A 549-nucleotide genomic window follows, 5' to 3' on the forward strand; every position below is an offset into this window, starting at 1 on the left:
GTCTTGTCCTCGTTATCGTTGAGAAAACCTAATTCTAAGATAAAAGATGATTTTACTATGATCAGTGAATTAGGTGTACCAAACAATCACTAAGCAAAGAAGAATTAAATATCTAGCCTAGGGGTGTGCGATGTTGACAAAAAATTATATCTCTATGTTTTCTGGGATTTTATCGATAATGATTGATCATCAGACGATATTTTGCTGAGTGTGTTGCGCTTTAGGACTGTCATGGACAGCTGACTCTGTGTGGTGGGCAGTTCACAGCAGTGACAGAAATTAATATTTTCCAGCAAGTTTAAAATTATTTTTACCCTTTATGGGCATTTTTACCTTTGTAAAGCAATTTTTTTCTAGAAGTGTGTCTTATATTTAATCAATAAAGTCAATTATAATAATAAGACATTTGGGGCAGTTACCAAACAAATAAAATCATTATCAACAAAATTCATGGAAACACAGAAGCTGCATCTGAAGTGGCATTAGATGCATACACTGTTTAATGCAAGGCATGAATGCTCTAACCTGCAGTTACAAATGCATAAATAA

The sequence above is a fragment of the Sinocyclocheilus rhinocerous genome, unplaced genomic scaffold (assembly GCF_001515625.1).
Source record: "Sinocyclocheilus rhinocerous isolate Xijiao unplaced genomic scaffold, SAMN03320098_v1.1 scaffold3470, whole genome shotgun sequence".
Taxonomy (NCBI): Eukaryota; Metazoa; Chordata; class Actinopteri; order Cypriniformes; family Cyprinidae; genus Sinocyclocheilus; species Sinocyclocheilus rhinocerous.